Genomic DNA, 16,052 nt, shown 5'->3' with positions numbered 1-16,052 from the left:
TCCAAATTTGAAAGTCTTTATTAAGCCGGCTGGCTGTCTCACACAATGCCCCACAAAATGGCTATTGGGAGAACAGCCCTGACCATAGGGTTGTAGGGGTTCTTATACTAAAAATTACATTAATCATAAGTGTCTGTTGCTATGATTCAAAATTACACATTAACATCATGAGATCATCAACAGAGGGGGAAGTGGGTCAAAATGACCCTTGCACAAACTAAAGAATGGTTACTAACATCCACTGAACAATCACTGTTCACATGGTACATTGTTTAGGAGCAATAGGAATCAAAAGAGAACAATTGTTCTTTACATAGGAATTATCATTCTGTGTTGTTAAACATGTCACACTAAGTAACTGATGATGGGTACAGAGGCGGGGTGTTCCCATGGGAGAAACTTATTTCCCACATAACATGGAGTCTCAGAGCAAAATGGAGTCTATTCAGTCATTTCCCTTAGATTCTGGCCTATAACATTTTCATGGAGTCAGATCTGTCAGCCCACCACATGGACTTGTGTTCAGATTGGATATGCCTGGGTACAATTATGACTTAGGAAGTGATCAAGTAGAAAGGAAGGTGTTTATGAATAAGGCGTGTAAGGGTAATCAAAAGAATGCTGAATATATAGAACGGTGATAAGAACACAGACTGATATACATGACATACTTTTATGTTACAAGATGCAAATATGTGCGACAATGTTGAATTTTACCTGAGTGCTTTGCTTCTGAAAAAAAAGATGATGGCTAAGAAATTCCTCATGTTGTGGTTCAGGAGATGGTTTACTTTAGATACACCCCTTCCCCATGCGATTTAGAAAAGACTTAGAGTGCACTCTTTATAATTCATAGTGTCCTCCTAGGATAGAGTCAAAGACCCTCCAAATTCCCATTATTTGGCTCACCAAAGATTAGCTGAACCATTTGTACCTATTGAAAAACTAGAACTACTTATTAACTGATTTGACCAAAATTGTTTCTCCTTCCCCGGTCCTTAATCTCTGACCCACCCTAACCCTGAACTAGCACACAACTGCTCCTTTATGACACCTCCTCAGAATCACCGAGGAAAAGGGAAGACACGCCTTGATCACCTGTCCCATTAAGACATGCGTGCACCCAGACACACTCCTGATTCTTTCTAGGCTTTTTTCTAGCCCTTCTAAAAGAAAATTTCATTCTCTCACCTTTCAGATGCTTGTGGATCTGAAAATTCTATTACGAAAGTCTCCATTCCATTTATCACAATCATCTTTTTTTTGTTTTAAGCCTCCCATTATCTAACTCAGATTTGTGTTTTAGTTGACAATACAAAAGACGAATAAATGTGCAGATAGGTTACAGATTTGATGCATGGAGGGAGTAGAGTTTCTGTCTGATGATTTTCATCTTCTTTGGAAGTAAAACGTCAGTTGAGTTTGAGGATGCATTAACAGATGTCAATAGTATAAGAAGAGAGGATTAAATATGAAATAGATGTTTTGAGAATAAAAAGTTGATCTCACTAAAGAGGTGTGATAGGATTGCAGGGTATGTAGGAGTGCCCATTTGTAGTTTGTGAACATGGATTTAAACTTAAGTCAATTGGATTGTTGGTGTGATTTTTCTCCATTAGCGTTGAGCTTCTTGGGTGCCAACAGGAATACAGGTCAGTTAGCACAACTAGACATGCAGTTTTTCAGAGACACAAAAAATAAGAAGGAAATGTGCAAGAGAAAAGAGAGCATTTTCAAGGGATTTTGATGATAATGTTGGACTAAAAATTTAGGCTGGTCAGAGAGAAATAAAGATAGGAGGGTGTTAGAGGATTGTGATTGATTAATGAAGTTAATGTATTGGATCTAAAGGAGGTTGAAGATTTAAAGCAGAGGGAAAGCAGATCCAGGAGCTGCAAAGATAGAAAGAGATGTTTTTAAAGTAGGATAGTCAAAAAGATTTGAGAGGTGATAAAATTGTTTGTGAGAATGGCCTAGGATATAATGAGAGTGAGTAGCTGCACTGGAGGGGAAGAAATATTTGGGGAGATGAGAAGAGGCAGAAATGGAGAAAACAAAGTAGGAAATGAGATATTAGCACAGATACAGTAATCATCAGTGTCATGGTCTGAAGACTGCAATCAGTGTAGAGAGGAAGATAAGAACCAGGGCAGCTGAGCAAACAGGAAAGTTCAGCTTTAGTTTCTCCCTCCTCCCCTTCCTCTCCCTCTGCTTCCTCTTCCTCCCCTTCTTCTCCCTCCCCTTCCTCCACTTCCTCTCCCTCCCCTTCCTCCACTTCCTCTTCCTCCCCTTCCTCTTCCTCCCCTTCTTCTCCCTCCTCTTCCTCCATTTCCTCTTCCTCCCCTTCCTCTCCCTCCCCTTCCTCCATTTCTTCTCCCTCCTCTTCCTCCATTTCCTCTTCCTCCCTTTCCTCTCCCTCCCCTTCCTCCACTTCCTCTTCCTCCCCTTCCTCTCCCTCCTCTTCCTCCATTTCTTCTTCCTCCCCTTCCTCCACTTCCTCTTCCTCCACTTCTTCTTTATCTTGTTTTTCTTGTTGATTTTTCTCTTCTTTTTTCCAGTTACAGATGAGAGAGTTAGTTTGGCTTTTCTGAAACCATTGTTGAAAAATGACACAACTTTTTTCAACCCACACACACAAAAATAATAAAGTAACTACTAGGATAAATCAATTAGAATGAAACCTTTTAAAATATATGTCATTTAAATGATGGGTTTAAAATATATGGACAATAGAAAAGAATGATCAAATAAAAGATAAACTGGTAGATTTATTATTTTAAAATACATTTGTGGAAACAGCCAGCAGTACTTACTAATGTCCAGTTTGAAGCTGGACAGATAATGAGGCTATTTAATATAATCAGTGTCCTACAGATGTCAACTTTTTTGTTTTTAGTTCCCTGAAAACACTAAATAAACAACAATGCAAGCAATGATTGTAAGTGGCATTTTCAATTATTTTGTTGTATCTGGGTCCCATATGGATTCCTTTTGTGCAAAGATGACTGAAATAGATTAAATATATAATTTATTGTGATGGGCCTCAGGTTGTTTATGCAGGATAATCTAGAACTTATAAGTTTCTTTTTCTAATACATTTGTTTAAGTGGACATTAGTTGATGAAATTTGAGGATATAAATGCCTCTTCCAGAAATGTGTTGAAAACTAACTAGAGTTTTAGAATTTCTTCCACTGAAAATTATGGATTACCTGATTTCATACTTTTCCTTTCACTCATATTTTTGTATTATTGTTTAAAAATGTATACTACTTTAAAATGTGTGCTTATCAACTATCAATGAATAGAATTTTTCTTCAGAAATTTTAACTATGTAGAATACATAATGGCACTAAAGTTACTAATTCAAAGTTAGTGAACTCTATTTATTATTGTTCTGTTTGCTAAACTTAATGAATGGTAACTCAGGTTTATCAAGCCAACCCTCTAAAATTAGGATATACTTTAAAAAAAGAAATGTATTAGGATAGCATTCTTATGAATAATATTACATTTCTTCTCTCTTGAAGATATATACTTTCCACCTACTCAGACTATTGGATACATATACACATACATACATAGATACATATGTATCACCAAGCTGCTTTCATCCTATCTACTGATAATATATAAGCAACATGCATGTAAATGCATGGACCATTATTTTGCTGTTGAAAAAAAAAAAAAAAAAGAATCCTCATTAAACAAATACTTCAAAATCCTTCCTGATTCCAAGATTTTTTCATTTGTCCTCTGCTTTTTTGGCTGTTACCAGATAATAGTTTATTTTGCTTCAAACCATACTTCAGTGAGAAGAGAGAATGGTTTATTTTGATTTCTTTTTAAAATGAATTCTTTCTTTCACATTCTATCAGTCCTTTATTCATAAATGGAAATAATTAAAAGAGAAAAAATATTCAAACTAATCTCTTGGAATCTTTTATGTTTCTGAAAGTGCCTAGAAATGACATTAGCATAGATAATCTGAATCTTCACAATAGTAGTTGACTGTTAGAATCTTACTCATTTAAGAGTAATTATATTCCAAGCATAATGGCTTCCAGATAATTTTTTATGATAAGATAAAAACTCAATTTGCAGGTGAAAGCTCTGTAGCTTTCTTTGTGATTAATTAAAGGATTAGAAGCTCAACAGAATAGATTGTTACCAACTTAAACAATTAGGCATAGCAGACTGACATAAGATTGAAAAACCCCAATGCAAATGAAAATCTGAACTGGGGCTCTCTGTTATTTTAAAATCATGAATAATTAATAAAATTATAAGAATCTAAAGAAATGCATGAACGTTTGTTCACTAAAATAAATAAATAAATAAATAAATAAATAAATAAATAAAATGGAATTTCTCCTATTTAGCATTTATAAAGAAGCCCCAGATTGGATATAATCCATTTTTCTTTTAATTTTTTTAATGATAAAAATCAAAAGACAAGAAATTGTCTTGGGGATAAAATTATAATCTGTTCTCAATTACAACCAGAATAACCTTAATATGTTAGAAATTTTTTAAAATTTTAAATAAATTTTAGAGCATTATGGAAGTGCCAATATGGATATTTTTCATGTAAAGTTATTTCATAGTAAAAATGGGGTATTTTCAGGTGATAAAATTATTACCTGCTATACTAACCAATAAACAAGTGAAACTGATAGGAGGAAAACAGAAGCAGTAGGCACCGGAAGTCAAGAGGAATTGACTGACCCTCGTAACCCTGCCGCAAACATGCTTTCTTTAGAAAAAAAAAAAGAAAGAAAAGGAAATTTACCCAAAGTCATTCTGTCCTTGCCCTGCACACATATAATAGTATATGCTATATTCCTCCACACCAGCCTGTTATCCTCTGGGCTTTTCTCTCAGGGCTTAGAAATTGAAAATGCCTCTGCCTGAGGATAATAAAAACAAGAAGAACAAGAAGAAGACCCTGAAGGAGGGTCTTTTATGACTTTTATATGGACCAAAGATTCCCAGATTCAGAAAGATAATTAAAAGCAAACACCACCAACTATAAAAATAACCTACCAGCCAGTCAGCATGGGCCAACATGAACTAGAGTTGCTTTCAAATCTTTAGGATGTCATTATAATAGTAAAATATCCCCCTTGGGTTTCCCCTGGGTGCATGTGCAGGAGGAGCTTCAAAATCTGCTGCAGGACTGGGATGTCGCTCAGTGGTAGAGCATTTGTCTCAAATGTGTGAGGCCCTGGGTTCAAGCTCTAGTACCACCACCAAAAATAAAAAAAGGAAGGAATGAAGAAAAAGAAAAGAAAATCTGAAATAGTCCTACCATTAGTTGAAAACTGAGAGGTGGTTGGTAACTGCGCAGTACTCTTGACGCAAAATGGGCACATCTTCACTCTCCTTTCTGAGAGGACTCACTCTCTCCCTTAACAGTGTGTTTCAGTCATTTTCTTCCCCTGTTATGACAAAAAGATCTGATAAGAAATTTTTTTTCAAAAATTTCATTGTTTATTTCCATATTGAATATCTCAAGAATTTTTAAAACAATGATGATTCAAAAGAAAGTCAGCAAATGTTCATAGACCTGTCTGTCTCCTGCACTAACAGAAAAGGAGTCTTGGAGTCCCATAGAAGTTGAAATTTAATGACAGAACTTCAGACGTTCTAATCACTTGCCAAGAAAGTCCCATACTTGCTCGTCTGTATTACTTTCTTTATTTGGTGAAGATTTTAAGACTGATTCAACTAATGATCTTGCTTCCTCTGGAGTGCAATGGAAAGGGCTGTCACATACCTGGTGTTTGTATAATTTATAGTCCCTCTGATCATATTTCTTCATGAGCATTGCTTTCCATCATTCATGAACAGATTTAATAACTTCAAGGGCAAAAGCCTTGTTTTTAAATTCTCCACTAAGAGCAAAATTATTTTCTGGTTTTCCATCTGGCACCTTATAATATGTCAACCAATAAAGAATAGCTTCCAGGTAACCTGGTTTGAACTTCCTAGCATCATCAATATCATGAAACTTTAAAGCTTCAGGATCATTCATATTGATAGTAATTAATTTCCAATTTGTTTCACCCTCATCAATAAGAGCCAAAATTCCAGGGGTCTTCACATGAATAACCTCTCTACCAGAAAGAAGCTTTGAGCCTATTTCACAAACATCAATAGGATCATTGTCTCCACAGCAGTTTGTGTTCTTATCTTTTTGATGGGGCTATTCCCCAGTTGAGGGAGGGCCCATAATTCCGTATATAACCCTTGTGAGGGATGATATTTGCCACATAACATAGCATCCTTTACATCTTGCTTAATGAGATTCAATGGTACCTGGGTGGCTATCTCCATTTTAGCATTTGTCCACTGAGGTACTTCTAAAACCATATTAAACGAATTCTCATATTCATCATTTCTTGCTTTCTTTGTAGGAATTCTGTTTTCCATTATCTGATTGATTGATTTTGTGTTTGTCTATCTCCTCCAACTGAGTATGAATGACACACACTTCCACTGCACAGCCAGTCCCTCTTTAGAGTCCACCTTCAGAACATTCCCCTTCCTGAAAAGGGGAAAGGTAGTGACCAGGTAAATTCTTGAAGAAGATGTGGTAATCCTGGCAGGAACAATTTTGGAGGAGGAAAAGTTTATTTGGGGGCTCACAGTTTCAGAAGTCTCAGTCCACAGAAGGCCAGCTCCATTCTTCAGGGCTCCAGGTGAGGCAGAACATCATGGCGGAAGTATGTGCCAGAAGAAAGTGGTTGGGAATATGGCACCCAGGGAGCAGAGAGAGGCTCCATTTGTCAGGGTCAAAATATATAACCCAAAGGCACACCCCTATGATCTACCTCCTCAAGTCATACCCTACCTGCCTTCAGTCACCACCCAGTTAATCACACCAGGAGACTAATTCACTTGATTGTGTTAAGGTTCTCATGACCCAATCATTTCACCTCTAAACTTCCTTGCATTGTCTCACATGAACTTTTGGAAGGCTCCTCATATTTAAACCCTAACACAGTGTCTTTTTTTCCTTCTCCTTTCCCATCTAATAAAGTCTGTTACACTTTTACAAAGTTTTGCAGCTTGCCTGAAATTTTCTCACACAAGAACACAAGAGTCGAGAGCATGAAGCAATCTCCTCTAACAAAACCTGTAACAATTCATTACTTCGACACGAATTACATATTTTAAAAAAATGTGCTTGCAAAGGCAGGATAAAAATTTTAAAAGCATAAAAGTAAACACAACTGAAAGAAAGTGAATACTGAAGTGAGAGGTGGCTGAAGAATATATTCGACTCTAAGTATAATAAGGGTCATTGAAGAGATGATTAAAATAGCTAAGAAGAAAAGCAGAATTTTAAAAAGGTGAAAATCACTAGTGATAAAATGATAGATGTAGAAGATTATCAAAGAAATTTAAAAATACCTACAATTAGATATGAAAACAAGCTCATTTCTCCAAATCCAAAGAATGGACTGAGAGACAAAAGGCATAAAGAAAACAAGGTTTTTATTGATAGGCTCACAAAATCAGGTTTCTGGGTGAGCAGACATTCCTGAGCAGTTATAGTCAGCATTTTATTCCCTAGTTTGCAAGATACTTCCCCCAGTTCCTCATTGACTGAGCACTATGGGTGTACAGTCTTCCTGAGCATCACCTCGGTTTTACTTGTCTTCTCTTGGGTTATGTAAAGAAATGTGCCTTTTGTTGTCCCCACATCCCTTTGTTCTCTTGTGGAAGGAAGACCTTCTTGGGGTAAGTGTATATGAGTGGTTCATCTTTGTTGGTCAGGGCAGCTCTTCCTTCTCACCTCCTGTTGGTCAAGGGACTGTGAATCAGTCACACTCAGGTGTAAACTACTGGTAACCATTAGTTCTATTTCCCCTTTGACTGTTTTCTTTTTACACTCAGGAATTTTACACTTAAAGCTAAATACTGCATTTAGAAAACGAACCACTGGACTTTCTATTTCTCAATTAGAGTTCCTCAAAAAGCAAAGAAAACTAAAGTTAAAGGTATAATCCAAGAAAAGTTTCCAGGATTGAGACCTAAGTTTCCATGCCTACCACGTACCTGTCAAATTGGCCTGGGAGGTCAGTTTTGAGAAGTAGACTGAAGAAACTTTGGAGTTTTAAGTACAAAGAAAATATCTTCTGGGCATCAAATAAAAAACACTATATTTATTCTACATGAAAGAAAAATCAATTTGACTCAGATTTCTTCTTAACAGCATGCAAAGCAAGACACAGATGGAGAAAGTTTTCTAGAAATTCAAAGAAAATGTGATTCAAGGATTTTAAATCAATCCAAGCCCTCCTTGATGTTTCAAGACCTTTAAAAACTGTGTGCAAATATGCAAACAAAACTTCAGAGTTATAAACCCTGTACTGATAAACCTTTCCTAAGGAATTCTCTAAATGACAAATTTTACCAATCCAAAAAATGATTAGGATTGTATATGAGAACCTTATATACTTCAGAGCAAACCTAAGATTATAATAAAGGTAGGAATATGAGTGGGAAAATATGCAAATATTATGGACTATGACAAAGTGGAAATAAAACAACTAAAATATTGGAAAGAAAAGGAAAGAGGAGAGTAGAATGCATTTGTACAGAGAAAAGTTGGGAGTCAGGATAGCAAAAACCTAAATTAAAGAAAAAATACTAAACATTATACAAAGCTATTTATATAAATGGTAACTCTAGAACAAATACATGAATCTTCTTAACACGAAAATTAAAGGTAAAGAGCTGAGAAAATGTATAATGGAAATAAAACCACATTAAGTATAATATGAATGAAAAAACTGAGAATAAAACATAAATATGAATAAAATATATCAATGGTTATATTCGAACTTACATATTTAATGAAAATTATTTCCAGGTTGGCAAACAATGCAAATCCTACTCTCTGCTATACATAAAAGACATACTGAGGCAGAATAAATCAGAAGAACACAAATAAAGGGAAAAGCAAAGACTTATCAGACAAATACAAACAATAATGAAGCCAGAATTGAGGACAGGCAATGAGTGTAGAATAAGAAATCTGTTCGAATGGAGGAATGAAGGCCATCTAAGTTTGGGAAGTTGGAGACCACTCCCTGGAAGTTTGGAATGTCAGTGTCTCTGGGGGCCCTTTTACTCACCAAGGTTACATGCCTAACTGCCCCTCCCAAGAAGCTGTAGCTTATTAATGTCCTCTGGGCCCTAATCTTTCTGAATCACTCCATTTGGCCCTTCCCCCTGCCCATCTGCTTCTCACCTTTTTGCAATCTCACCAGCATCTCCTGGGCCTAGTCTCATAGGCAGGAAGGAGAGAGATAAGTGGGGAGAGAATAGGAAAAAAAAGAAGACTCAAATCTATAAAAGATGCAGGGCATGCTCACTTCTTGGAATTCTAGAACATCAGCCATGGCCCTCTTCTCCCTCCCAGGAGAAGTCTGTATGATTACCTTTAAATAAAGCATGCATAATATGCTTGCCTAGGCATGCTTCTCTGATGTTATACTTCAACATTTGAAGAAGCAGAATTTGTCACCAATAAATGGTGGTATCAATAGGCCTCAGGTACTGTAATGTTGTTATGGATATAGTTGAATTAAGACCTAAAAAGAAAACAAGACCAAGAAGGGAAACAGCACAACACTAAAGTCATAATTCATAAAGAAAATATGAAGGAATATCTGTGCACTGAACATCACAGAAGACTGCTTTCTGAGCACGGGCACCCTGGAAAGGCAAGAAATGAGCAGAAATAGCAATGCTAGACTTCAACAAAGTGTTCTCAATCCAAGTCACATCAAGTAGATGTAAAAGCAAGTAAGTGGTGGTTACAATTCTGTAATTTATCAATGAGGCAAATAAACTAATCATTGTCATGATTATAATTAAACTATTCTACTTCAATAATAGAGAATACTGCTTCTCTTCAAATCTCATGTGATTATAAAAACTGATCCAATCTCAGCTCACAAATAAAAACATGCTAAGTTTCAAGTAAAGGTAATAGATGAACATTTGATAATTAAAATTTAATAAAATTAAATTTGTTAAAAATATAAAACAATCTCCAAACTATTATTACATCCTGGAATTTAAAACAAAATGATTACTAAATAACATTTAGGAAAAAGGAGCTATAAACTGAAATTGCAGAGTTTATATAGCAAAAAGGTCAATGAATTAAAACTGAGGACAATTTATAGTCTTAAATACTCATATCACTGTAATTAAGACTGGACAAAATGAGCCAAATACCCAACTCAAAAATTTAGAAAAGTTAGAGAGTAAATTAAAATGGAGAAGAGGAAAGGAAATGTTAAGGGATGATATGGAAATTAGAGACACAGAAAGCAGAAAATAGTAGAAATAAAAATGGTAAAAATGTTGACTGGCTCTTAGAAAAAAATAACAAGACAGATAAACAACCAGCTGACCCAATAAGAAAAGTAGGGAACACAAACACATACAAATGCATATCACACACAAATAGGAATACAGAAGGAAGACATGCCTTGATCAAGTGTCCCATTAAAATGTGCCATCCACTCCTGCATACACTTTTCTTTCTAGGCATGTTTCTAGCCCTTCTGAAGGAAAATTCCATTCTCTCACCTTTCAGATGCTTGCAGATCTCAGTCTGAACATTCTCCATATTATAATAGTCTCCATTCCATTTATCACAATCTTTTTTGCAGAAATGAATTATCAGTGCAGTGCCTATTTGATCTACTATTTGTTCAAAGGTGAACTACATTTATTATTCATTCTGTTAAATACTAATATAAGTATTGCTGAGAAACAATTTTCCCTATGTGATTTAAGTTTCTAATCAGTTGACTTTGTGCTAATGAACAGGAAGATTTTGCTCGGTGGACCTGACCTAATGAGCTAGGTACTTTAACGGAAGGATTAATCCTTCCCTGAGCTTGACTCTAAATAGCTCATGCCTTTTTCCATCTTGACTGCCCACCCTATATACTTTAGACTTGCTTAACCATCCTCTAGTTGCATGATTATTCCTTATCTATCTACCTATCTATGTTTGTAGACACACACATACACACAAAACATCTCATACTGATTAAACCCTGACAAACACAATTAGTAAAGAGAATCTGATGACACATTAAAAAATCATTATAATTAAGTGAGTTTTATTTCAGGATTGTAAGAATGAATCAATATTAAGAACTGCAAGCAGCTAGGGTTGTGGCTCAGTGGTACAGCACTTCCCTAGCACATGTGAGGCCCTGGGTTTGACCCTCAGCACCACATAAAAATAAATAAGGGCAGAGAAGAGAGCATGCCCCCCAGCCTGCTGCATGGAGGAGAGCCACCACGCTGTGGCTCCCCATTTACCAACACATGACTCCCCAGACCCTCCATCTTGGGACACTTCAGCCACTACCATAGCCCCTCCCATGGGGTAACCTCCACCTTAGGGCAACAGAGAGAGCCTGAAGGCAGATGCCTGCTGCAACAACATCCACCCCAGCACTGCATATCCAAACAGGGCACCCAATGCCACCACAGGTCCCACCCTCGAAGCCCCAGCTCTGAAAGCAGTTGCCTACATCCTGGGACACCTCTGCGGCCATCTTGGGTTACTTCTGCTGCCAGCACCACCATCTTTAGTTGGGGCCACTTCCATTATGGGACACCTGTCAATGCCTGGAAGCCCAAGACCAAGGTACCTACAAGTTTGACATTGCCATCACTGCCAACTAGGGATGTGGTCACTTCCATCTAGGAATGAAAGCCAGGACCTGGAAGACCATCACCAACATCACTGCAAGCTTATTTACACCTGAGAGTCCATCCCTTTCTCTCTTCTCTCCTGCTAACAGCCAATTTCTGTTGATTCCTCTTTCACTCTTTCTGAGATCTAATATGTCTATATGTTCTCACCTCTTATCTCATAAACATCACACTCCCACCCTCCTTTCACTCTTTGTCCACCATTAGAAACTGTAGACTCTATTGAAACCTACTGTTTATATTATAGATAATAATCAAACATCATTTCTGTTTACTATGACAACAACTGTAAACATCTTAATAGGGGCTATTTGATTTAAGGATGCATATTGTTTGCACTGGGTGCTGTTAATATTGGTTTCCCCCTTAAAGACAAGGTACTGGAAACCTGAAGGGATAATGTAAATCTACAGGGCAGAAAATGTCATACCTCGGATCCACACTGCTAGAGGGGAAGACACATGAAGAAGAATATAAAAAAGACAAGGCAAGAAAGCACCTGAAACAAACTAAGATGCTACAATAATAGAATCCATTGAAAGCACAGTAGAAGAAATGTCAGAGAAGGAGTTCAGAATATGCATAATTAAAATGATCTGTGAAGTAAGTGATGATGTAAGAGAAGCAAATACAGGCAACAAAAGATCACTTCAATAAAGAGTTAAGAGAGCAAATGCAGGAAGCAAAAGATCATTTCAATAAAGAGATAGGGATTCTGGAAAAAAAATCCTTGAAAGGAAGGAAACAATAAACCAAATTAAAAACTCAACAGAAAGCATCACCAACAGACAATATCACTTGGAAGACAGAACCTCAGGCATTGAAGACCAAATGTATAATCTTGAAAATAAAGTTGACTCCACACAGTAGGATGGTAAGAAACAATGAATGAAACCTCCAAGAAAAATGAGATAACATGAAAAGACCAAACTTAAGAATTAGCAGGATAGAGGAGGGCACAGAGACACCAAAGGAATGCACAATATTTTCAATGAAATAATATGAGAAAATTTCACAAACCTGAAGAATGAAATGGAAAATCAAATACAAGAGTCTTATAGGACATCAAATGTACAAAATCACAACAGATCCACCCCAAGGTGCATTATAATGAAAATGCCTGGCATACAAAATAAAGATAGAATTTTAAAGGCTACAAGAAAAAAGTATCAGATTACATATAGGGGGAAACCAATTCAGACCCTCAAAGCCAGGAGGTCCAGGAACAACATATAACAAGCTCTGAAAGAAAATGGATGCCAACCAAGAATCATAAATCCAGCAAAATTAGCTTTAGATTTGATGATGAAATAAAAACTTTCCATGATAAACAAAAGCTAAAAGAATTTACAACTAGAAAACCTGCACTACAGAACATTATCAGCAAAATATTCCATGAGGAGAAAATGAAAAAAAAAAAAAAATGAAAGACAGCAAGGGGAGGAAATACAGTAAAGGAAAAGTCAATCAAAGGAGATACCAAGACAAGTTAAAAACCAAAAATAAACCTAAATGACCAAGAATACAAATCATATCTCAATAATAACCCTGAATGTTAATGGTCTGAACTCATCAATCCAAAGACATAGACTGGCAGATTGGGTTAAAAAAATAAAAAAGACCCAACAATGTGCTGCCTTCAAGTGACCCATCTCATAGGAAAAGACATCCATAGATTGAAAGTGAAAGGATGGGAAAAAAATATCACTCTTGTGATCTATGTAAAAATGCAGGGGTTTCCATTCTCTACCAGATGAAGTGGACTTCAAGACAAAGGTAATCAGAAGAGATAAAGAAGGACAATTCATGCTGCTTAAGGGACTCATACATAAACAAGACATAACAATTGTAAATATTTATGCCCCCTAAAATGGAGCATCAAACAAACTCTTCTTGATTTCAGAAATAAAATAGATCACAACACAATAATACTGGGTAACTTTAACATACCTCTCTCACCATCAGATAGATCTTCTAAACAAAAACTGAAAGAAACTGTAGGACTCAATAACACAGTCAATAACTTAGACTTTACAGATATATATAGAATATTCCATCCATCAACAAGTGAATACACTTTTTTCTCAGCAGCACATGGATAGCTTATGTTATGCCACAAAGCAACTCTTAGCAAATGCAAAAAAAAGGAGAGATCCTCTTGCATTCTCTCAGATCATAATGGAATGAACTAGAAATCAATGATAAAATTAAAAATAGAAGCTACTCCAACACCTGGGGACTAAATAGTACACTATTGAATGACACATGGATAACAGAAGACATCAGGGAGGAGATTAAAGAATTCTTAGAGGTAAATAAGAACACCAATACAACATATCAAAATCTCTGAAACTCTCTGAAGGCAGTGCTAAGAGTAAATTTCATTGCATTAAGCTCATTCATTAAAACGATAACAAGTCAATAAATGACCTAACATTACATCTAAAAGCCATAGAAAAAGAAGAAGAAATCAACATCAAAAGCAGTAGAAGACAGGAAATAATTAAAATCAGAGCTGAAATAAATTAAATTGAAACAAAAGAAACAATTGAAAAAAACTGACAAAACAAAACGTTGGTTCTTTGAAGAAAATAAATAAAATTGATAAACTCCTAGCCACACTAATGAAGAGGAGAGAGAAAACGCAAATTACTAAAATTTGTGTGAAAAAGAAAATATCATGACAGACTCTATTGAAATACAAAAAATAATTAGAAACTATTTTGAAAATTTGTACTCCAAAAAAATAGAAAATCTCAAAGACATCAACAAATTTCTAGAGACATATGAACTACCCAAACTGAATCAGGAGGACCCTCACAATTTAAACAGATAAATTTCTAGCAATGAAATAGAAGATGCCATCAAAAGTCTACCAACTAAGAAAAACCCAGGATCAGAAAAATTCTTAGCTAAGTTCTGTAAGACCTTCAAAGAAGAATTAATACTAATACTCCTCAAATTATTCCATAAAATAGAAAAGGAGGGAACCCTTCCAAACTCATTCTATGAGGCTAAAATCACTCTGATAACAAAACCAGATAAAGACACATCAAGGAAAGAAAATTTCAAACCAATATCCCTGATGAACATACATGCAAGAATTCTCAATAAAATTCTGGCAAATCACATACAAAAACATATTAAAAAGATACTGCACCATGATCAAGTGGGATTCATCCCAGGGATGCAAGGTTGGTTCAACATACAGAAATCAATAAGTGTAATTCATCACATCAATAGATTTAAAGACAAGAATCATATGATTCTATCAATAGATGCAAAAAAGGCACTTGACAAAATATAGCACCTCTTATGTCCAAAACACTAGAAAAACTAGGGATAATAGGAACATACCTCAACATTGTAAAAGCTATCTATAATAAGCTCAAGGTCAACATCATTCTAAAGAAATAAATCAAAAGAATTCCCTCTAACAACTGGAACAAGACAGGGATGCCCTTTTTCACACTTCTATTCCACATAGTCCTTGAAACTGTAGCCAGAGGAAAGAAATTAAAGGAGTATAAATAGGAAATGAAGAACTCAAACTATCATTATTTGCCAATGACATGATTCTATATTTAGAGGATCCAAAAAATTTCACCAGAAAACTTATAGAACTCATAAATGAATTCAGCAAAGTAGCAGGATATAAAATCATCACCCATAAATGTTTTGTATTTCTATACATCAGTGATGAACCCGCAGAAAGTGAAATTAAGAAAACTACCTTATCACCATAGCCTCAAAAATAAATAAATAAATAAATAAATACTTGGGAATCAAACTAACAAAAGAAATGAAAGACCTCTACAGTGAAAACTACAGAACACTAAAGAAGGAAATTGAAGAAGACCTTAGAAGATAGAAAGAGCTCCCACGTTCTTGGATAGACAAATTTGTATTGTCAAAATGGCCATGCCACCAAAAGCGTTATACAGATTTAATGCAATCCCTATTAAAATCCCAATGTCTTTCCTCAGAGAAATAGAAAAGGCAATTATTAAATTCATTTGGAAAAATAAGAGACCTAGAATAGCCAAAGCAATCCTTAGCAAGAAAAGTGAAGCAGGAGACATCACAGTACTGCACCTTAAACTATACCACAGTAACAGAAATGGCATGGTATTGGCACCAAAGCAGACACATAGACCAATAGTACAGAATAGAAAATACAGAGACAAACCCACATAAATGCATACTAGACAAAGTTGCCAAAAACATAAATTGAAGAAAAGATAGCCTCTTTGACAAATGGTGCTGAGAAAACTGGAAATCCATATGCAG

General features: G+C 35.7%; 1 pseudogene across 1 annotated transcript; it reads right to left on the bottom strand.

Annotated features, from left to right (window-relative positions):
* Nucleotides 1-5,631: 5,631 nt before the first annotated feature.
* On the bottom strand, nucleotides 5,632-6,434 carry LOC306661022 (inorganic pyrophosphatase 2, mitochondrial-like; annotated as a pseudogene). Its single transcript has one exon. The product of its transcript is annotated as an inorganic pyrophosphatase 2, mitochondrial-like (transcript).
* Between the last annotated feature and the right edge of the window lie 9,618 nt (nucleotides 6,435-16,052).

Source organism: Sciurus vulgaris, assembly GCF_902686455.1.
Source record: "Sciurus vulgaris genome assembly, chromosome: 5".
Lineage (NCBI taxonomy): Eukaryota > Metazoa > Chordata > Mammalia > Rodentia > Sciuridae > Sciurus > Sciurus vulgaris.
The sequence above is the reverse complement of the archived record's forward strand: the minus strand, read 5'-3'. Positions and strand labels throughout refer to the sequence as shown.